General features: G+C 35.3%; 1 long non-coding RNA gene across 2 annotated transcripts in view; it reads right to left on the bottom strand.

The window, feature by feature from the left end:
- Window positions 1–4983: 4983 nt before the first annotated feature.
- Window positions 4984–22742, bottom strand: part of LOC113459185 (uncharacterized) — a 110484-nt gene continuing 92725 nt past the window's right edge. For both annotated transcript variants that reach the window (XR_003380155.2, XR_012580776.1), the window contains 2 exons: window positions 10306–10376; window positions 4984–5090 (listed from right to left, as the gene is read on the bottom strand). This is a non-coding gene — a long non-coding RNA (uncharacterized LOC113459185). The remainder of the gene's footprint in view (window positions 5091–10305; window positions 10377–22742) is intronic.

Genomic DNA, 22742 nt, shown 5'->3' with positions numbered 1-22742 from the left:
TGGAAAAAAAGGTCTCCTTATAAAATTGCAGAGAATATTTTGAGTCTTGTACTTAGTCATAACTGAAAATTACCAGCTATATGAGTGTAACCTAAATTGTGTAAAATTAGTAAGTAGTGAATGTTTCAAAACCAAAACATATGCAACAAGAGATTCACATAGTCCAAATCTTTTTTCAAATTAATATGAATTTTTCAGCCTATAGCTTTTTAATTCCTCCATTGATACCCACCTGCACTAGTTTTGGTTGGGATAGAGGTAATTTTCTTCACAGTGACTAGCATGGGGCTGGGTTTGGATTTGCACTGGACACAGTGATAATAACAGAGATGTTTTTGTTACTGTTGATCAGGGCTTACACAGATCCAAGAGGAAATAAGAGCCCTGCTTGCTCTTTAGTGGCTTCCCTTGGACATGATCAAGATGTGTACATACTGTTGAAGGACAGTAAGGGTATGTAAAAGATATTTCACTGCATTGTTTACTCTGTAATCTTCATTCTATATCAGGTTTGCCAGTTTGATACAATATTACTCGTAATGAAGTAAATGATCCAGTTAAGACCTATGCAGCATTATATTGTTTTCACTCTTTGTCAACACAAAATGAACTTGAAGAAAGTACTATGAATTAAAAATATCAAGACTGGGCAAGTCTCTCTCCTACAGTGTGGCCCACAATGAAAACATAAAGTTGTTATCTGTACCATTTCTATTTCCACATATTCTTGATATTTTTTTCATTATTCTAGGTTCTTTTTTTTCCATTTTGACTTCACTGGAAGGTACAATCAAAAAATATTTTTTTCCTCTGTTACAGATACTACCATATTAATACTTGCTGTGGCACTACTGCTTGCTCTTCCAGAGTAAAGAATTTTAAAGGCAAAGTAAACATTTAACAATCTTCTTTTGTAACAAAGCTATATTCTTCATTTATTTCTGAAAACTGGAAAATAAGCTTTCATGGATAAATTATAAAATTTAACATAAATTACTTGGACTTAGATAATACTGTTTCTTCATCTTCAATGATCCTTAGAATGAAAGAAAGGTAAAGATTTCCATGTCCCTTGGTTGAGACTCTTTTATAGGATTCTTTGGTACAACCTGTCTTCATGTCAGATAGGATAAAAGAATCTTTCCTCTCATAATCTCATTCCTGAAGTTGGTCCTTTCACAGGACTGATGAATACTGCAAAATATTCCACAGAGTACTGTCTTCTTTCACAGCTTGCCAGCTTCTAGGTGATTATGGTGAAATGGTTATCTGCCCCCCATTGTTTTCAATTTATTTTAAGAAAGACGTCCACTGCCTTTTCTCTCTGGAAACAATTGGAATTTTGAAAGAGAGCACTGCACCTTAACTGAATTTCATTAAGAACAATAGGGAATGGAACCATTTAAAGAGAGTGTTGGATGATCTTCTTTAAGGACTTTACGACTGATGAACATAGTGGTAGAAATAGCTATTTAACTTTTTCAAAAGGTTGAATAAACCCATCCATTATTTTTTCTCTTAAGGCTTCTTTGAATAACCTCTCCCTGATAGGTTTATTGAATTTGGTTTTATATACTTCCAAGAAAAGACTTTACAAGCCTGCTCATTAACTGGTTGGTACATTTAACTACCCTAATAGTGAAAAAGCTTTTCTGTAAACTAAGATCTTTGTTTCTTGCCCTATCTAGTGGCATAGAAAGTAATGTTGTCTTTACAGAAACTTTTTATTTGATGCTGAAGAACTTTTATGTCTCTGAAGTCTTCTGCAACCCAAAAAAATCACTTCTTTCAACCTTTCTGTCAGTTGCATTTTATAAATAACCTGCCCTTGCAATTATTTTCCTCAGAACTGACCCCAGTTATTCTGTATCCAAAGGTATTATTGTCAAAACTGGTCGAAACACTTTGTGAAACCTTATCACTGTCAAATAAAGCAGAATAATGATTTGTATGTATCAGTTCCATTGCCCCACAGTGAGTGAGCCTCCCTAAATGTGTTGCAGAATTTATCCTTCCAGAATAATTTCCCATTTCCAGCTATTTATTTCCCATTTTTTATGCAACTTAAATGCATCTGCTTTCCTTTTTCTAAGAGCAATACTTTGTTATCCTCTGACTGAACTTCATTTTCTTGATTTTATATGATTTCTCTGGTCTACCAAGATTACTCTGAATTCCAGTCCTCCTCTTAGTAGTGTGTCAGCTCCCAGCCTGAGTGTCAGTAGTCCATGTGAACTTTTCACAGAATCACTGTGAACCACGGAAAAGTCTGAGTGGGAGGAGACCCACAAGGATCATCAAGTACAGCTCTTGAATGAGTGGCCCACGCTGAATCCAGAACCTTGGAGTTAGTAGCCTCATGCTCTAACCAACTGAGGTAATAATGGTTTTTTTCATCATAAAAGCTAGTGATGAAAGTGCTGACACACTTCAACACAGACTACCTGGTCAGACCATGAACTCATTCTAATTAATCTCTGAGTATGATTTTTAGCAGGTTTTGTACCTACATGGTAATTTCATCCCAGCTTTTGTTTGCATAACCGCTAAGTGGAACTTTTCATCGCAACATCAAAATTTCCCACATCTTTTGTCTTCTGCCTCATCTAGAGAGGGCATCCTTTTAGGAAAGGAAATTTGGCTGGTTTGACCTGATTTCTTTTTGACAAATCCATGTTGGCTATTTCTCCAAAACCACATGTTTTCCTCTAGGTTTTTAAAAATTGATTGTTTACCAATTTTTTCTACTATCTTCTTGAATATCATAGTTGGTCTGTCTGGTCTGTAAACTCCTATTCATTTTATTCTTTTCAATTAACATGATCAAATATTGAACAATCCAACACTGCTTGTCAGGGTGAAAGAATATATTGCCAAAAATTATTTTTAAATACCTGACTTTGCCATTTTAAATTGATGGAGAATAATGTATTCTGTGGACATAGTTTTAACAGGAAATTGCTTTCTACATCAGATCCATCCTAGATATGTATCAGACAGAGGCTGAAGGAAAAAAAAAATGGGGATTGGCCCAAAGCTTAGTCTAAGCAGTAGAAAGCCTACCAGCTGAGGCTTCAGACTTTGGAATAGATTCTTAGTATGTGTCTGGCACTCGCATCAGTCTGGCACCTGCACCGGTTTGACAGACAGATCAATTTGTGAGCCTGGCTATGCAAACTGAAAAGTCTTTAAAAAGGCTTTGCTGCTATACAAAATGGGAAGCAATGACATGCTGACCATAATTTCATTGAAAAATGTAGCACTGCATACTCTGTGGGAGTCCCCATGCTAGGGTTGTGTGTTTCAGTAATTAGAGATTTAATAATAAGTAGAGAACTAAAATGTATTATCCTGGAGAAAGGAAAAGTGAAGAATTTAAGGAATTCACTTTAGCAAAATTCTCTAAAAATTCACTGTGAAGAATAGACTCTAATAAAACCTGCAGCCAATTAAAATACCTGGAGACAGTTTATGCACAGTTTAGGCCCTGGTTTTTGTTTTATTAAAAAAAAAAATAATGCCCACTAAATATAAGCTCGACCAAATCAATCCACATTCAATTTGGTTTGCATTTTATTTATGCAATTATAAGGTCGCCATCTGGTGGTTGCTTTAACATTAAAAAAAAAAAAAAGTGAGGTTGTTTCTGAAACGTTGTAGCTATATACAACATGGAAGGACAAAAAAGATCAACATGTGAGAAATGACCATCCTAACTAAATATAGGGAGTGGAGGTTACAATAATGATTTTAGCCAGGACGCTTTATGGACTGCAGTAGTCATAGGTTTGGATGCAAATATAAAAACTCCTATTCAGGAAAATTAATTTAATAAATTAAAATACTTCAAAATAATACATCTTAGATTCCAAAATCAGAGAGCTAATAGCTTAATAGCTTTCTTATACTGATGAAATGCTTTCTGGAAGGGTTTATCTCTGTCTCTCATTTACTAGCTTTGTGACTGTACTCTTTGGACAAGTTAAGAAAAGTGGAATCCAATTTAAGATCAAGTATTGAAAATTCCCCGTCACTTAGGAGAGCTCTGCAAAGGAACCTGGAAAGGCTGGATCCACAGGCCAAATCCATCAATCTTTTATGCTTTTAACTGTGTATCTTGACTGCAAAATAGAGATCATGTAACAAATTATCTGGATACATGACACTATTCTTTCAACCTGCTTTAAACTGGAACTCTTCCCTACACATAAATGTAGCTGTTGCAAGAGGATCTTTTTGACTGGAAAAGCAATGCTTCAAAAATTTGCGTCAGTAATGTGCCAGTTATTCCAGCCGGTAGTACCCATGTAGAAACAGCATCTTCCATTAAAAATATCAATGTAATTTGTGCTTGACATATTGGCAAACTACTAGAATAGGGCCTTCAAAGGTGCCATGAAAATGTTGCGAGTTTGGCCAGGTCTTCCTTGTTCTAGTGCAGAAAATCAAGGAAAGGTTTAACAATGAAGACTACTGTGCTGTAACTGTGACTTTTTGCCATGGTTTTAAAAGAGGATAACTTTTTTTCATTAAGAGACAGAAACCAAAACTCACAAAATACAACATTTTACCTCCTTTGATAATCCCTCCATTGTTATCCAAACAAGTGAGAAAAGAAAGACTCAAAGTCTCTTAAGAAAAATAAATATATAGCTATTTTGCTTATTAGAAATGTAAATTACACAGTCACTATTTTAGCAAATTCAATCTTTAAACTTTACACATTGGCGGTCTTATTTTTTGATGAATTTTAATTGAAGCTATTCACATTTCAATACCTTCAAAATATGTCCCTAATTTTTTTTTTCCTTTCATAAAGCCTTTTTGCTGAATATTTCCTCTGAAAACAAAGTTAAGCAAACAGAAAAAGTAAACAGAGAATGAAATAAAATATTTCATCTCTGGCTGGTCAGCATGCTCCTGATTTTTTGTTTGTATCACTAAAATAAATATTTGAATATTTAAAATGGTTTTCAAGTTTACCTGAGAAGATCTTTTTTCCAAGTTTTCCATTAAATGAAAAGTTCTTTGGTTTAAGGTTTTGGAATTTCTGTCCATGTGTGTACCATACGAAAATTTTGCCCGTGCCACTGTAAAGAATATAAGAAGATTTGTATACATATTATTTAATTACCTCATGGAAACAGCTTCTCAGATTTGAAGAGTTCTCTCATGATAAAGGACCACTGCACAAAAAGAAAGATAACACTGAAATTTGAAAAACTTATGAAGAAATTTCTTCAAAATCTGTATTCATATTATCACATAGCAATTCTTTATTAAACTCATTTATTTTTGAGAATATCTCAAGTCTTCAATACAAGGATGAAATGAATTACTAATGCATGAATCATCCTATAAGTTAATGACACTGTATCATTTAATAACAGGGAAATAAAACTTCCTCAGAATTATCTCTTTACTTTCCTTTCACAGCCAGCTTCAGCCTTTTTAAAGCTTTCCTGTACTCTCTCAGTATTACTAGGAAGCCAAATGGTTACTGTACTTCCTTTGTAAATAGGACATCATCAGAGAAAGATTGTATCATACCCAATATCTTCAATAGCAGGAAAACTGGTTTTCAATTTTGTTTCCAAAATATTTGTTACAAAACTCATTTTAGAAGAATGACTTCAATATTTTGAAATTATCTTTGAAAATATTTTTCAATTCACTTCTAATTTTCAATTCACTCTTACATGATGTGATTTTTATAGTTGAATTTGTAATGTGAATACAAATGAAAATATTAAACAAAAGTAAATAAAAATCATAGCCTTTTTTTTTTCTTTGTCATGAAACACTGGGTAAAAGGAGCTCTTTAGTAACTTTTTTAAGTGCTAAAATGTTAATAAAGATAAGAGGACTTTTGCCTTCCAGGAATCATAACTTCCTTTATTCTGTTGCTCATTAACTCTATTACTAGAAAATCATATTGGAGTTCTGAAACTCTGAAACACCACTTTTATAGAAGTCATGGTTTATTCAGTCCTGAAAGAAGGAGTATTAATGTTCCATCATGCAAATATTGCATTTTATTTTGATACCAAAAATAAAAATTCACGAGACTTGCAGTCTACAAGTAAACTTGGAGCTTCATATTCATGATTCTATTACATTAAAACATCTCCTATTCTACCATATTTGTATATCTTTTAACAATAAACTTATGCAAGCCATTCAAAAATGTAAAACTTTCAGTCTTTTCTTGTAGCTTTAGCTTATTGCTTACATTGAATTGCATCTCCTTTTTTGCACCTCTCCTGGTTTTGGAAAACAGAACAAATTTGAATTACATAGAAATGTATCATACTTGCATTTACTGTAAATCTGTATCAGAACAACCAGCATTGTTTGCATAGGAATAAAGTGCAATACAGTAAAGGATTACAGAAATGAAATGTATACAAATAAACCACAAATAAACTAAATGCTATCCCAAAGTATAATGAACTATTGATTAATAATGCATTAGAAGTTAACACTGAAATCAAATTAGTCATCTCAGGAAGTTTGCATGCAATTTTTTTTCCTTGTCACTGATGTTGTGGTAATAGTTTTTTAAGCAAGTGTGTTTCTATGATGAGTTAATTTAGTATTCAGCATAATAGCACTGATAATAATGAGCTCAATTTGGCTTCCATTATATAAGCATTAGATAATGGATACCTATATTAAAGTGTTGCTGTTATGGTAGTGCTTTTTCTCTTCATTTGGTACACAGTGCTAAATCTTTAAAGGAAAGCTTTTATGCAAATTGTTGATGTTTTTATCTTTGAATCATGACTAATTTTATGGACTCTGGAATCCCATTATTGTCAAAGTTGCTTTTGATATGAGACTCTCGGTAATTTGACTTGCCAAGAGTTTATCATTAGTTATATCCTAGCTTTTTACTTTCATCTTTTCTCCCTTTGTCAGCTTTTTACATACTGCGACTTGTAGTATCATCTAACAAAAGTACACAGACACACTTCTGGCAAAGCTCTGCTAATTTTAACACTGTAAAAGGGCCACAGCCCAATTCATTGGCTTGCCCTTCAGTGAATGACTTGTTTGGTTTTCTGGGTACCACAATTTCCCCTGACAACTGCTGATGCAGTGCTCTTAGTGGAGAAGATGTTTATATTAAAGATTAAGAGATGTAAGTATAAGGAAAGCAGAGGCGAGAGTCTTATTTTATTTAAGGATCATCATTCTCCATAATCATTCAGAGTAGCTGCTGTGGAAGTTTATTCACAGTTATTTAACTATTAAGCCATTTTAAGACATTGAAAATATAGAATATTATTAGTCCACTTTTGTTTTTTAATGTGTGCAAGTATCATAAGAAAAATAGTAGTAACAGTTCTAGATGGCTCAGCTTTTTGTATGCATGCTGATTAAATTTTTTGCATCTACACTGCTGGTAGGTAGCTGTTCCTAAGGCAGGTCAAAACACCGCCTGCTTTCTGACCTGTGTCTGTCCACTTGGCCATCACCCTAAGGCAGTAGATATACCTTTTCCAACAAATCAAAACTCAACAACATGATAGTGTTCCTCTTTAGAATCCTCTATAAAAGACCTCATCTTATTTTCCTAGCTAGATGGGAATGGTTTCCTGGTGCTTAACATTAAGTTGTTGAGCTATTGTCCTAAGAAAAAGATGAATTCATCTTTTCTATGCTTCCTTCTTCTGAGGTACACAACCCTGTTCTAAAAGGGAACTACTGATAAAACTAAAAGTTAAAAAAAGAGCCTAAATGTAACTGAACAGAACTCAAAAGAGTCAGATGAAAGACACTGGTGGGCATATTTTGAATGGGGAAATACAAATACCTGTCTCAAGCTTACCTTTCAGAATTATTGTTCTGTTTAATTAGGTTTTCATCTCATTTTTCTTTAGTGTATATTTTGAAATGTATTAGATTCATCAGATTGCTTTCTCCTTAGCTGAACATGAAAGCAATTTACAGCTTTCAAGAAACTTCATATGATAACTTCTTTAATTTTCCAACTGCACATATAAAAACTGAATTGATGAAAGTGCATTCCAGCATAAATGGTATTCTAGGTTCATTCTTTAATTACTTTTTAATGGAGAACTTCACCAATTTCATCTGAAATCACCTTGCCAAAATGGCTTCATCTTCTTAAGCAGCCTGCATGATGTTTCACTTTAATCTTCCTATCTTGTGAGAAAAGTCAACTGAGGAAAAGGAGAAGAGCTTATCAGTGTTAGAGTGGTCCCTAATAACAGATAACAGGCTCTGGAAGTTTTAGACTAAGGGAAACACAGAGATCAGAGGATGCCTAGATCACATATGATGAGATAAAGAGTTCATCTGAGTTCTGCACAAGGGAGCATGTTTAGGGATTGATACTAATTTCAGGGTGAGACTGTAAATAACTCTTGGAAAAGAGAGATGAAATATCTTCTCTCCCTCTCACAATTTCGGAAAACACTGATTAAACTAGAAGCCTCTGAAAATCATGGGTTTTTTTTCCTTTTGGTCTGGAATGGCAGCACAGATTAATAAGAAGGAAGCCTAAAGCACCTGTCCCTCACTGGCACTTGCCTGTCACACTGACACTGCGACTCCTCGTGTGAAATTTCCCTAACTGATCTCCACTGAAGCCCTGAACTCTCATCTGTGCACATCTTAAGGTCTAAATAACAACTGATTATCCACCCAGCCTGAAGGAGAACAGGATTGTTTTCACACCCTTCCAGATGAAAGTCAAGGGAAATGGAAACTTTTAAATCTTTTTGGCTTCTCATAAAATCCTTTTTGAGTTCAGTGGTCTTTGAATAAGGGAAACAGTTAAGGTTTATTGACAGGAGTTTCTTTCCTTGAAATACATTAGAGACTGCTAAATCCATAAGAATGCTAGAATTGACTCCTCCTCTTCACTAAATAATATTGGAATATTTCCCTGATTTAGTGTTAATACTAAATCCCAAAGTATCGTGGGTTGTTTTTATTTTGAACTGCAGAAGAACACTTTGAAGTTATATAGAAACAGACTCAGGTCCAGAAATCATCAAGTCAAGCTTCCTCCTTGGCTGATAATTTGACCATTTCTAGGGACTTCTAAGGTGTTTAGACCTCCCAGTATGTTTTAAAATATTCTGACATTTTATGTAAACAAGGTTCTTAAATTTTGCCTTAGAACAATGTTAAAGTCTCTGAGATCAAATAAAATATAATTACTTGGAGTGCACTTCTTTTTCTTTTTTTTTAAAGTAACTTGCCTTCTAAAATTAAAGAAAAAAATCTTAGGTATTATATCTGCATTTTTTATTAAAGCCCTACACTAAATCATAAATATAATTGATTTAAGAGTAACAATTAATCAAGAGTCAGTAATTAAAGACTGTTGAATTGCAGAATCACTGAATACACTGAGTTGGATCGGACCTGCGAGGACCATAAAGTCCAACTCCCAGCTCTGCACAGGACACCCCAAGAGATTTTTCCAAACACTTCTTGAACTCCGTCAGGCTGTTGCTGCGACCACTTTCCTGGGGAGCCTGCTCCAGTGAAGAACTTTTTTGTAATATCTGACCTAAACCTCCCCTGGAACAGCTTCAGGCCATTCCCTTGGGTCCTCTTACTGGACACTACAGAGAAGAGATCAGCATCTGTCTCTAGAGGATAATCCAGATTTTGTGCATGAGTCATGTCTTTATTTCATGTCCAACATGCAAGAGTATGTCTAGTATGTGATGAAGTATTTATTTCAGTATTTTGCCATATTTGCCTATCATATTACAGAGCAATAATCAGGGCTGCAATTTTCCAGTGCCTCTAAGAGAAATCATGTCATTGACCTCAACCCAAAGTCTCTCTTGTATGAGGGAAGGAGTCACGTATGTTTAGTACAGTGTGTACAAAGTTTTTTATTTATTTGTTATTTAGTGGTTTTAGGCAGGTGTGTGTGAGTGTTTGTGGCTTGGGTTTGTTTTTTATTTTTTTTAAAGGGTCCATTACAAGAAATATTTTCTACTTTTGAAGACTTAATGAGAAGGGGTTTCAGAAAGATAACTAGTGTTTGGGTAGTGGTGACATTAGTCTTGCATCTTGTATTTAATTTATGGACAGGGAGTACTAGCTTGAAGGCTCCAGAAACAGACCAATATCATGCTAAAAAAGAAACCTTCAATAATGAACACCAAGCTGAAAACCCAGAGATGGAAACCAGGACCAAAGTGTATACTGATTTAGGAACTTAAAAGCAGATTGATGCAGGATGTAATTCTAAAAAATAGCAACTTGGTCTGTTACAGAAGGGTTAATTTTCAGTACTTTTTTGTTACTTACAGTAGATGATAGCTTTCCACACATGCAGCCATGGCAGCAGCTTTGAAGTCACAGTACAGCAACAGGGTTTCCTAGGATCAAACAGCATAGTGAATGATGCAGTGGTGGTGGGAGTTCAAGTTATCACAGTGGTGGCTCAAGTAATACTGACAGGAGTGACAGCTGTACTGGGAAGCTCTTCAGAATCATTCCACCCCCACCCTCCACAAAAAATCATGTCAGGATGCTGAAGCCAAGCTATTACAACTGCTTGCTTTTTAACTGTAGTTTGCAGAGCTTGTGAAACAGACCACCCTGTGTCCCCTCACATCTGTCAGTGCCAGCTGCAAAGCAGTGGTTTTTGCATACATGGAGTTTAGTGCTCAGGATTCATTAAGGTGGTCTGCAAGTCCCTTGACAATTGGAATTTTTCTGTCCTGCTAAATCATGACTCTTCTTCATGTAAAGACTTGTTTGGAGAGAAAGTTTCTTGAACATAATCTAGTTCTCATCATTAACTTCAAAGCACACTGAACAAACTGTTTCCCTGCTGCTTGGCGGAATGCAGAACTAAAACTAGAGTGTAAACAACCTCGCTGACAGACAGTGTCAGTTCAGCTCAGCCTTTACTAGATATGTGGGTATGAGTCAGTGGAAGGAAATATCCCACCATTCCCACCTCCCCTCTTTCTAGGCAGGGTGAAGATTCCAGATCTAATCCATTTTTTCACAATAACATTTTAATGCATTGGAGTTTGGTTTTCCCTTTTGTCCTTACCATCTTTTATAGTCTGAAGTATATAATACAATATTTCTCTAAAAACACACTGATTTTGTGGTTAACTTTTCAGTAGATCAGAAAGAGTTGCACTATAAATATGATGCAGGAGTACCTTTCAGATTATTCTCTCTTTAGATCAGGAAGTGTTGTGGAACTAGATTCTTTAAATATTGAGGAAATTCAGAGCTTGGCACTATGAGCAATAAATCAAATTCAGATATCTAACAAAAGATATCAAACACAATCCCATTTCCTAAGGTGAATCAAAATAATTTTCAATTATACCAGCAGAATTTACAGATTTTTGAAAACACCTAGCTTATATGTAGTAAGAACAAAACTTATGTCCTGGAAAGATAGTAAGATAATGATAAACTAGTCTTGTAATTCCAATTAACAATCAGCTCTAGCATTCTCTGCCACTGTGCACTACTTCACATGATTAAGAGTACTGGGGAACTCACATTCATGAGCTCCTCACTACTGAAGGCAGTCTGGCAGGTCTAGCTACATGTTTTGTTTTGGCACAAGCCAGCTTTGTGTTTCTCTTTTACTATTACTTTCCTCCCCTATTTTTGTTTTTACAAAATCTGTTAGCCCTTTTTTCAAGTCATTTGCTGGTATGATAGCTTTAGTGAGCTATCAAAAGCTGCTTCTATCTGCTATGGCAGATGCCTAGAGCTATAGTGTGAAATCAAAGGAAATAAACTCTGTTGACATGATTTGTAGATTATACTCTGTACATCATAGTAGGTTTCAAAGGTTGTCTTTGCAAAGCTCCAAAAGAAATTTCTTTTATTCAGTAGTTATCTAAAACTTCTTATATTAGGAAAAAAACCCCAAGAGTAGCTGAAATGAGGTGCAAATGATTATGAAATTCAAAGTAGATCCTCAGATGGTGTAACATGTCGTAACTTCCTCATGTAGTTATGGCAGCTTATGCTTGATAAGAATCTGTTCCCTAATGATTACACCAAGGCACATAATATAAAGACCAAAAGAATGTATTCACTTCTGCTACTGAAAGTAGTCATACTTCATTACTTTTATATGAACTTGATGTTGTCAGCTTTGTCATTTTAATTGAAAATAAGTTTGATCCATATTTTTTTAAAAAAGTATTATGAAAGATCTCTTCAATTTAGGTATTTGAGTTTGATGTATTGTCTATTTTACCATGCAATGAATCCCTTTGCTACTTAAAAATCTCAGATTCCCTGTGCTTACTGACTGCTCTAAAGAAGGGAATTAATGACACAAACACACTAATCTTCGTTAAGAGATAAGCTGGTGTGATCGGTGACATACTAACTAGAACAATTTTGATTACCTTGGACAAGAAAATAAAAAGCTATTAAGTTTTTTATTTAATTTGTTCCAGAAATAAGGAAATGTAGGAAAAGAGAATTTTTGAGGAGGAAGTCTCACAGTCTGTCCTGCAATGAGAAGAACTTTTGAATTGCTGGAAGAAGAATTCAGATAAATCAGATCATGAATTTCTGAATAAAATCTAGTTAGAAGACAGTACCTTTCATATATTCATAAAATTCTCTCTCATTTGACCTAGAAATAGGATGCTGCAAAGAAAAGAAATCCTTGAGTAGGCAGTTTCAGATTCAACTGTACTTCTACGAGACTAACTCAAACTGCAATAAAAAGGCTTTTATTTTAAATCAGAAAAAGTTAAATGGAAGGTCTAATATTTCCCCAAACAGGTTTTCATTCTAAAAGCAAATAAAATATAATTTCTGATTGTTTATCCCAAATAGATTTTCCCTTCAAATTGTATCAAATACTTATTTTCTTGCCTTAGTCTTATTGTTCGTTGTTGTGCTTCTTATTTCCTGGATTTTGACATATCCAGATCAAGACACAAGTCACTTCTAAACCTGTAAACATGCTGAATTCTTTATGACTTCATGAGAAGCTTTGCCTAGAGACAGGGGAAGAATCTAGGATGCCTGTGTCACAGGAGGGCATTCCTACAAAAATAATTATCCTTCCTTTCTGGTCAGGTGGTAGCACAGATAGCTCAAAGCTTCTAAGTACGGTAAGCAAAATTGAATTTTATCACCTCAAGGATAATGACAAAATTAATTCAGTCTTGTAGAAGAGCCAGAAGTACTCCTTCTGGTACCATTTCTCTTCCTGGCTCAAAACACTGAAAGTGAACACATTCCTGATTCTGATAATGGGTAGTTACAGCCTGGTTTCCTGAGCACCCTTACTAGCTGGCTCTCTGACTCCCATCAATGTTGAGCATGTGACCTTCAGAAAAAAAAAACCCAGAATTACTGGGAAAAAAGTATGATGAGGAAAAACAATCCTTGTCTCTTCCTTTGCCACACACAGTCATGCAGTGTTACAACCATCATTTAGGGAGGGCTGCAGTCACCCTCCATCCCTTACACCCATCTGGGTTAAAACGGTGTCTTTGGGCTCCATGATGAGGAGCCACAAACAGAGACTGTGGAGCACACAGTCCTTACATTACTGAAAGTAGGTGTTTCACTTTTATTTGATTAATAGCTTCCTATCTGGAATAATGTTCCCTGAGTTATGGCAATTTACTACAGCAAATATAAATACAAAAATCTTGAATTCCCTTCATTTTTTGTGAGATAAACTGCATGAATACAGTTACAAAGCTGGGAAACCACTCAGCCACAAAAAGTATTTCTGTAAGAAAATTGCTCACAAATGCAGAGTTTGAGGTTTTATTTTCTAGAAGTTCAGAAACAAATTATAAATATTTTTTCTTATAATTAATGAAAAAATAATGAATATTCCCTGAAAAGCCAGGACACATCACCATAGTTGATGTGGCAATTGTGTTGTTGAAACTCTTGATTATCCTCTGAGGGGAAGAAAATGGGAGGAGATTAAAAGCTATTTCATTCTGCCAGTGCTTTTTTGTGCTGTAAATTTCTACTGCATTTTTTGCCAGAAATTGGCTTTGTCATGGGAAAATAGAGATCAGTGATCTCTTGATCACTGATTCAAATAACTTGATGTACTTCACTAAGCTGGTGTTCAGAAAAAGTAGGAATGACTTTTAAAAATACTTCATTAGCTTTTCCATGCAGCTCAATATAAATACATAGGTGTCGGTATCAGTGCCCTAGCACAGCAGCCACACTCCTATGAGGAAAAAGTGTTGCAGCTACTATTCGCTAAACACTTAAAAGATACTTCAAGCCTAGTGTGGAATATTACTTTATCTGAGTAATAGTGTCCACTGCATAAAATCACTAACTTTGATGAATTATCTCATTTAGAAATGACAATTCTGGTTTTTAATCCATTGTCCCTTATTTTACTGCTTCTCTTGATAAGTCACCTTGGCTAATGTCGTCCAAAGGCTGCTTGTCCTTTGAACTCAGTTTTGGGATTTAGTAACATTTGAACAATTGAAAACTCAGACAGGGCATGATTTTTAGTATGATGCATTGTACTGCAGTACAAACTGAAGTTGATCAGGTCAGAACACCTGCATAACACATTCCAGAACACAGGAGAAAGTATCTAGACCTTATCTTTATCCTACTGTTTCATATCACCTGACCAAAGATGTGTCTGATACATTCATACAACTTGTTTTCAAGTGTGAGGGACAGAAGCAATCCCATTGGTTGGGCCAGAGAGAGTTGCACCAAAGTTATAAGAAATCTGTGGCTTCAAAAGTCATCTTACAAATGTTTAGAGGTTTTTCTCTGAAGTTTTGACATAAATCTGTTTCTTGTTGAGTTCAGGCAATTTTGTGTGCCAACAGCATTCAATGACATACTCTGCCATTTGGGGAAAATTTTAGATCTGATTGTTAAGAGACCTATTTGTTTTAAAATAACCTACCCTACCTATGATTTTGTCTGGACTGAATGGACTTGGCCTACCCATCTTCTGTTTGAGTCCACCCTTTTTTCAGGCAACTTTTTCACTCTTGCTGTGAGCTTTCCTTTTATAATGACTATAAATTTGTTTCAATTGAAATACCTCTGAAGTATCAACACAAAATTTAAAAAAAAAAGTTTTTATAACATTCAAGACTTTTAATTTAATATTTCAAAAATTTTCAGTGTTAGGGAGAAAAAATATCCAGGTCTGGGCTTTTGAGTTCAGCTTGTCTTTCATCCCAAAAATCAGACCATCAGTAAGAAAAATACCAGAATCTTCAACTACAAGACAAAATAGAACATCAAATAGAATGATGCTCTCATGTAACAGAGTTTTGTCATGTTTTTTCACATGTTCACAAACCACCATGGGATAAAGACAGAGTAAAGCCATAACATTGTATTTCACTCAAATATGGTTGGAAATAACGTGACATTTTAGCTAACTAGTCGTGTCTTCAGGGGGTAACAAACATAGTAATGTACCCTACTGTAAGTCAGGCTTCTAATATCTTTTGCTTCTTTATGGCATATGACAGGAAACTGAGCACTCTTTGTGTGACTGCTGAGCAGTGTAAATTAATGTTAGCATGAAAAGATACAGGGACAAACCAAATATCAGTTCCTTTCCTTAGCTCAGGTACTTTGCTACGAGCTATGTTAGCTTCACTCCTTCACAAGCCCCATCTGGGAGCACTGTAGCAGGAGATGCTTTCCTACAATCAGGTGCTAGGTTTAGATTTTATACTTTTATTTATTTAATATAAAATAAACTGCTCCTGGTGAAAAATGAATTGGACTTAGGAGGAAGTAAATGGGTTTACTATTTAAATTGCTTGTATTCTTTTCAAAATTATTTTTCTGGCATCCTCTACTTTGTCAAAACAGCAAGGTTTGTGAACTTATGTCTGTTTTAGAACAACATCTCTATGCTTCGTCAGGGACTCAGTCAAAACAAAATCTAAAAGAAACCCAAGAAAAAACACTGGTGTGTTCCAGTTTAAATTATATCTTTTGGTTCTGAAAGCATTATTTTAAAAATTGTCATTCTTTCCAGCATGGAGAAAAAGCTTTTAGGAGCCTCGCTGTTTCATTTTAGAGCAGGATTTGAGATCCTCTTGTCAGCTTCTAAACTGCTGTTTAGGCTTGCAAAACTACTGGATAATCTGAGATGTACGAAGTTCTTCAGGGCCTCCACTATGTACCTGTGGCCAATGAAATTTTGACAGTGGAGTTTCACAGGACATTATGAAAGAAATCACCCAGAAGCTAAGCACACAAAGTGAAGATGAAAGCTCAAATATATAATTTTACTGTAGGTCTTTCAGCCTCAAGTGCATTTGCTTAATAGTTCTGCTGGTGTTCCAAATTTGAAGAAAAGGAGTAAAGTGCTTAGCAATTGTGAAACTGAAGAGTCAGTGAAGTCTGAACTTATTTCATTCCCTTTTGAGATTAATTTCATAAGCCTATATTTTGCTGTGGTGAGCTACAACAGCCTGTGGCACTCATTAATTTCGGGATTATTTTGTCAAAATTATTGCACAACAATAAAGAGACATAAGATGTGGGCAGCTGGACAATACATTGAAAATTTGGCCTCAGAATTCCCAGGAGTTTTCAAAAACTATTAGGCCTAGTAGATAATGAAAACAATACAGACGAATAATATCTGTGGGGGCTTAAGTAAAAGAGAGATACAGTTAAGCTCTCAGCTGCCTCTCTGATCACACAAACAAAATGCAGGAAGCCCAGCTCTTGATAAAGTGGAAGGTATGATTACTTGGTAATAAGCCATATTTGACACCCTCTTCTCCAATTTCCTTGTATTTCTTTTTTTCCTTTTTTTCCTTTTTTTTTTTTTTTGAGGCCAGGGTAGGAGTTATACTGCTTAAATTGTGTACTGTGTGCCTGCCATTGCCTGAAAATTTATGTAGCTGTTGCTATGGCTGCAGCTTCATCCACTGCATATTCTCAGTTCTCTAAAGCTAAAATGCCCTGTAGAGTACAAATTTCCACTGCAATGGTGCAAAAGAAACAGCATAAAATATTCTGGTCTTTGATCCAACTTGCATTTCCATGTGTAGAATGTAATACGTATTTTGAAAAACTGAGAATTGTCAGTCACCAAAAAGCCATTTCCTTTTCTGCTAATGCTAGAGTAATTTGCTACTGTCTCCTTTCTCTTTGGTAATTGCAGAGGGCAATATGGGTTTATAGAGCCCAACCTGTTTCAGCAATTTTGGTATGGGTTTGCTTCATTTGCATTTGCTTTATAGAGCCCTCTGTTTTTCACAGTTTAAGCACAATTGTTGAAACTTTTCTTTCAATACTGCTAAGAGGTGAGTGCCAGGATTTAGCATGTATAACATTGTCTGAGGCATTTGTTCAGCTGTCTGTTGAATCCCCTGAAACTAATGCTCAGTCTCTATTAAAGTCTCAGTCCCTGGAAAGCAGAGCCCATTCTCTCCTATAATTAATCTTGCAGGTACTGCCTTGACATTATTGGTTCACCAGCAGAGCAGAACTGCCCCAGCCATCAATAATAATTCAGCGCATTAGGACGAGACCTGTGTACACAGCCCACAGATGTAGCCGAGCTGTGTGCAGGCTCCAGCACGCCTTGCTGACAGGGAAAAGAAGGAAAAAAATCTCTGCAGTCAAAAGTGTTTTGGTTGCTGGATAATTTTTGCAATACAAAGGTCGTGGTGTTACTCATGCTTTGGCTTTATGTTTTTTCTTCAAATGTTGGTACAGTTTGGCACAATGCTTGTGATTGTCTGTTTACTGAATCTTTATACTAAAGCTGTTACAAATTGGCTTTCACAGATGGTGGGAGCTTCTCAGATCAGGAGAGGCAGGGAATTTATTACTCAATATTTCTGTATTACTGATTGGGACGTGAGAAGCATAAGCAATCTGTTCTACTGCAGGGTTTGAGCTCTCCCTCCTCCTTCTCCCACCCCAAAAATTATGGCTAGCTGGAGAAGGATTTTTTTCCTCATTTTGTGTAGATAGCAGCTGTGCAATTTCAAGCAGAATGTTTGCTTTGATCTTCCTTTCTTTAATTGAAATCCACAATTATGAGATTTGTTTCTTTTATGTTTGCTAGTTTATTGGTTTAATCTACAAAATGTGCTGTCTTGCTGTCTTACACAGTTAAAGGCAACAACACAGTTGGGATTTAAATGGCAAACTTGGAGGGGGGTTGCAGTCTCCCAGGTATTGGGAGATAAAACTTCTTTCATCTGAATTCAGATCATTATACATATAGGGTAGGAACAAGAATCCAAACAATATGTCAACTAATTGTAAAGAATATCCCTAGGTAGCCACTTAATGCAAACTAACCACATGAAAGGAAATTTTAATATGGAGGCAAAAAATCCTGCTCTGATAGCTTATTTGGAAATTTCCTTTATTTGGAAGCCTTTGTTTTCACTATAGAATGATTTCCTGGACTCTCCACTACCAAATCCTACCTACCTGAGTTAAGCAAAACAACAGTCAGGGTATTTACACTTTGAGGGAGGCATTGCCAAACTGTCAGATTCAGAAGATAAGGTAAAGCATCTACAAACCAAATGAACTGAGAGAGCACTGGAAACAAATTCACAAAGGATTTTACCTTGTTAGGTATAATTGGGGTGAGAAAACATTAATACTTGGTCCACCTATGGATTTTTTAATTGGTTTTTAGGTAGAAAATATCAGAAAACTTTTACAAAAAAATGTGAGGAAGACAAAATTCCTTTCCCCTAGTGACTTTGCTGAGAACCATTTCCCAACAATAGTTTTGGCCAGAAACACAATCAGTACATAAATTTTGAAAAATACTTTGTACATTTTTGTAATAGCTTCCTACTCTTGTGAGACAGAGTCCTCAGAATGAGATAGTTCTAGCTCTGTGATTACCTTATAGCATGGACTGCATATCAGACTACCCATCAGTATTCCACGCTGTTTCTCCAATTAAGGAAAAAAAAAACCAAAAACCTTCTGTGAAATCAAGCACAATTGCATCTCTTTTGTTAGATTGCTCAAAACAGTTGAGAATTTGTTCTCAAACATATGAAGGAACCAAAATAAAGTAATTAATGAAACTGTATTACGAATTACAGATCCATTCTAGACTGTTCCTAGTTTATACCATCTAATAAGCTTTCGTTTAAAAGAAACTTTTTGCTCGTATATAAAGATATTTTTTTGTGATATTCTCAAATGGGAAATCTTATATAATTAATGTTGAGCAGAGCTACTTCAAACATGAATCTGACTGATACCCTGTCCTAAGGCTTAGTATGGTCCACATTTAATTCAATAAAAAAGGACTCAAAGCAACTGGAAAGACAGAAATCTGAGAAGTCAGAGGCTAAGTCATGTGAACATAGCCACAGTACTGGCTTGCAGTTCTAATGCATGGGATCACCAAGATAAGTTCTTTTTCCGTTATAAGTCCATAATGCTTTACAACAATCACGAATAGTAACAAAGACCTGTCTCCTCTTACTAAAATGAATAAATAAATAAATGATCTCACGTAGGTTTGTTTGCAGTGGTGATGTTGGTTTGGAGAGTGAGTGCAACGTATTCTTTAATGCAGCCTGTAGCCCCACACCACAGTACTGCCATTGCTAAGAGCCGCCTGCAAGCTTTGCATTGAGTTTGCAAGGCCTGAGTTCTGAGGTGTACTATTTCTGAGCTCGTGTTTACCTGCCTGTTGCCTTCAATGTGCTTTCAATGCGTCTGCTTTATCTGCAACAAGCATTTTTATTCTGTTCTTTTTCTTAACTTGCCACGGTACAACCACAGTTTCATAACACAGCGTAGTAACAAGTAGCTTGAGAAATAAAAGGCTTGTGAGTTTAATGGCTATGGAGCTGTTGTAGTTCTGTGCACACAGGGCAAACTGTAACATTTGTGACACTGAGAAGAATAAGATGATAGGACTCCTAAGGACTAAAGAAGAATCAGGAGTGACACAATGTCTGCCCTCTCAGGTCTGGCCGCAAAGAATTCTTGTCACAGGTCTCTGCCTCTGATGTCTTGCAGAGCCCTGTGTTACAGACATTTTCTGCCACACTGGGCACATGATGGACACAAATAGCATTGGGAAGAAATACCATTTCTGTATCAGTCTTATATTTTACCATAAGTTTCTCATTGTTAGAGTCATTTTTCATTAGAAACATAGTTATCTATCCACTATAAATTCATGGATACTACAAGCATAAGAAATAGAATATATATTTTGACTATAAAATACTGTGTCATTTCAACATTTTTAATAGCAAATAAAAAACTTCTCAATATTAAACTTTAACTATCACAGTAACTCTGCCTGGTGGCTTTGAGAGTATCAAATCAGAAGTCTGACCTCAGTGTCAGAAAAGAAACTAACATTACATGACTTAATTGCTTGATATGAATCACACAAGTTGGCATACAAATCTGTAAGGTTAAGCAATAGCAATTTAGATTTGCTGGACTAAAGGCTTGGTCTAGCTACTAAAAAATGAAAGTCAATTAAACAGTCAGACATCCAAAGATTGTCAGAATTCTGTGTAAGACGTAATATAAATGTATTAAATTTTGGCAGTTATTCATAGAATCATGGAATCATAGAATAATTTAATTTTGAAAAGACCTCTCAGATCCCCTAGTCCCCCTGTTAACCCAGGACTGCCATATCCCCCACTAAACAATGTTCCTAACTGCTCTGTCTACAGGTGTTTTATCACCTCCAGGTGACCTTTTATCACCTCCAGGGATAGTGATTCAACCTCTTCTCTGGGCAGTCTGTTCCAATGCTTGGCAGTTCTTTTGATGAAGATTTTTTTTCTAATATATAATCTAAGTTTCATCTGTCACATCCTGAGGCCATTTCCTTTCTTCCTATCTCTTTCTGCTTTGGAGAAGAGTCTGATCCCTACTCAACCAGTGCCTTTGAAAAGAAACAAGAAATTCTAATGAAGGCTTAGAATGGAGGATTTACCTTCTTAATTTGAGGTGAGTTCAGCTTCACTTGGAGATTGTTGGTATCATTTTGTCATTTCAAATTTTATCAGCCTAACCCTTGCTCAGTTGGCATTGTGTCACTGTTACAAATTTTAACAGCTGTAAGTCTCATTAGACTAGTTTAAAAATACAGAGAACTCATTTTCCTAAAATTCATGATAGAGAAAACTAAATAGCACTTTTTCTGCTCTATTAGTTTGGATGAAGGAGTTAATATTCTACTAACAAATCTTACTATTTTAATAATAATGGTAAAGTTATAGACTTGAAGAAAAGGGTGGGGGAAAAAAGTAATAATTGTGTTACTCTATACAGTTTTGTGTGTGACCATGGAGCAATTTAACACATAGGACAATGCAAAAGATACCTGGATCTAGAGGACATTAATATGTGCTAGAATCTGTCTTCTTTGGTATCAAAACCTGGCACAGTTTCACAGTGAGTATATAATCACAAATACTCAGAGCAGACTTCCATGAATATTGCAGGAGAAAATAATTTACACCAATCTTAACCAAACTGAAAGAAAAAAAAATTGTATCCATTTCTTTTTGTTCCTTTTTCTATAGTTTTCTTGTCCCATTCTCAACAATAAAATGGGATACAGTGAAGAAAATTCTGTGGAATAAAAATGTAAAATTCAACTTCTGCAAAGAAAATACTTAGGTCAATCTTGGATTAATCCAAAATGTACTGTCTCAGAAGGTTTTATTCCTCTTATGACATCCTTCAAGTAAATGGTCTCAGGCTTAGCCTGCCAAAATTGCAGTTTGGATATGTCAGTGGTGCAAAGAGAAGTGCAACTGAAATCTCTGCATGTTTTGCCACTAAATTAAACTCAGTTTCTGTTTCTACAGCTGTAAATATAGACAGGCCTTATAAACTGAGAATTTAAAAAGTCTGATTTTTAAAAAAAATCATTTCTGCAGCCTGCCAGCAGTAGTTAGGATCTCAGGCATGCCAGTAAGGTTTCTCCTGAAACTTATGAGTCTGTAGTTTCGCTGAACTAATTTATCTTTATTAAATGATATCTTGGCTGCTTAAATGAATCTGCCTGCAATAATACTATATCTCTGCATTATAGTGTAATACTTGACATGCAGGTTCATGGTCAAGAAGGTATTGCAAATTCAGCTATGATGGAAGGAATATTAAGTGAAAATAAAGAATACTTAAGAAGGGAAGTAAATTGGTTATATGCATTGGATACAGCTATCTGGGGAAACAGAAACTGAACCAAGTTATAAGTGAACTATAAGATATTATTGACTCTGTCTGTTACTGAAGAGAACAAAGTAAAAAGCAAAACAAAAACATGAATAAATTTGAAAAAAGTAGGCAGACTTTAGCTTTTCTAACTCTCCTTGTCATGTATAGAAAAAGAGGCAGTGGAATTGATTATTAAGCATAAATACAGCTTTTAAAGATATTGAAGCAGGCAAAAAAAATATTAGACACTTTAGAGAGAAAATTGTAAAAATAAGCAAAGTACTTCAGTGATTTTTTTGCCACATTTCTAACAATGCAAGTGTTACAATTTTATTTCCCCTTTCAATTTTAGGTACAAAATTTAACTTTTCCCACATCTTTCTCTCTCCTTCCTTCCTCCCTTCCTTCATTTGTTTATTTTATTTGCTAAATAAAACAGGACGAGAGCTAGGAAAAAATTTAAAGAAAACTTACAAGGGAGTAAACAAAAACTATGAAACAAAAAGAAAGGTTCTAGAATTTATTTTTATGACAATGCAAATATTTTGCCAGCTCTCTTC

The sequence above is a fragment of the Zonotrichia albicollis genome, chromosome 6 (assembly GCF_047830755.1).
Source record: "Zonotrichia albicollis isolate bZonAlb1 chromosome 6, bZonAlb1.hap1, whole genome shotgun sequence".
In the NCBI taxonomy this organism is placed as follows: Eukaryota; Metazoa; Chordata; class Aves; order Passeriformes; family Passerellidae; genus Zonotrichia; species Zonotrichia albicollis.
Note: the sequence above shows the minus strand (reverse complement) of the source record. Positions and strands in the feature narration are given on the sequence as shown.